Below are 2,002 nucleotides of genomic sequence, written 5' to 3' on the forward strand. Positions count from 1 at the left end.
GTGAAGCCTGAGTTGTTGGATTAGTGTGGAGTGGGATACAGAATCAAATGCCTGTGTGCAGTCTAGTGAAGTAAAATTATTCACTTTATGTCATTCTGTTTATATTTTCTTTCTTTTTTTTTTTTTATTTTCTATACTTACTGTGGATGTTATCTTGTTCTGTTCTAAAGCCCTGGTGAAGGCTAGAAACTCTAGCCGAAACGTTGGCACAATTAAATAAGTTACATCAACTTATTTGTGTTTCATTTGGACCGCACTCCCAACCATCTTCTCCTCGTACAAGTCATCTACGGTCAACTATCTCTCATAATTATGAAACACAAATTAGAAAACAATTTACTAGTCATCTACATTTTGGGTACGTGAAATGGTCTACCCGACGTGGTAATAAATTCAGGACTTTAAAATTTGCATTCTCCTTCATTGACGTCTTATAAAAAATTCTATACGGTTCATTTCTGAAAAAAATGTATGCAACAAATTTTTAACCAATTTATTGATTCTCTGTTAGAATTTTTTATCCTTTTAAAAATTGCGTTTTCAAATAATTTTGTTACAAAATCTTGTCTCATTTCATGGACAATAAAGTTAATACCTTTCCCATAATTTTTGATAATACTGTAATACTCAAGCAGTATTTTTTTAATGCCATTTCTATTACGCCAAAATCTTTATCATTTGGTAAAAACGAATGTCCTGATATTAACAATTTTTTATATATGATTTCTATATTTTTCAATAGTTTGGAGAATTTTAGCCACATTAAGCATATCTTAATTTAAGTATAGATGGCCTTAAGCCACTTTCAAAATACACGGCTGAATTATTGAACTAACTCTGAAATCTTATCTGTCCAGAATTATCGTATATAGTCGGAATATAATTAACCTCTAATGCTTTAATGATAGATAACTTGAATTGTGGCATTATAAGGTGTTGAAAAATGCAGTTTTGAAATATTTGTTTAAAATGGGAAGAGAAAACTTTTAAGATAGTGTTTAATGGAGCAATATTTAAAAAGCGCCTGAAATTAGAAAATGGCGTGAAAACTCGACCACCATGGTAGCGTTACTTATCTGACTTCTCCTAAAGACAGAGTTATTGCGAGTAGGTTAGTCGATGTACGACATGTTACAATCTCACAAGAGTCATAACAAAAAAAGGCTATGCCAGCCAGACTCGCCGCACTAAGACACCCATGGAGCGACAGTCCTGTATCAATTTTGAAATATTCGCGATGAGACTTTAAGTTGGATGTAAGATCCAGCAATATTTAAAAAGCGCCTGAAATGAGAAACTGCGTATGCAATATAATAAAAGCCTTTTTTAAACATTTTAACTTGTGCATTTCTATGAGGACTACCGAATGGAACGCAATTATTGAAATGGATTGTCGAATGGACGATAACTGTCAATGAAGAGTATGTTCAAGTTAAGCTAAATGCTATGCACATATCAAATATGTATGTGCATTGGTTTTACGAGTCTCGTTTCATTTCTTAATAACTTCGTTGAATTTTTATATCCACTTTGTTCATAATAGGAAATTTTTTTTCTGTATTTTAATCATAAATAATCGACTTTTGCATTGTATCGGATGTTAAGTCATCGGAGAAAGGAAGAGTACCATTTGATATACCCTCTTACATGTTGGTTTACTTCCTCTGCAATGCTGCATTCTCCCGACCATAAAACACCTTGAAAATACCCGTTTTACCCATAAATTACCCGTTATAACATCTTGGTACGATTGTTACGGTCATGATTACACTGTCGCACTAGCTCTAACGCGATAGTCGATAGTTCAAATAATGTCAGTGAAGCAATTGTCACGCTAACTATCACATGTATACGCTTTAACAGTGAACTATCGTAGTTTCTGTCATTGCGACAAAAGTGTTTGCATGGAGTAGCTATTTGATAGTTACAATCATGACAGCATTCACTGTCACGATCGTTTTATTGTCGTGACAATAATGTAGCACTTGGTATGGTGTGATCG

Source organism: Halyomorpha halys, unplaced genomic scaffold (genome assembly GCF_000696795.3).
Source record: "Halyomorpha halys isolate HHAL.00 unplaced genomic scaffold, Hhal_1.1 Scaffold11.1, whole genome shotgun sequence".
NCBI lineage: Eukaryota > Metazoa > Arthropoda > Insecta > Hemiptera > Pentatomidae > Halyomorpha > Halyomorpha halys.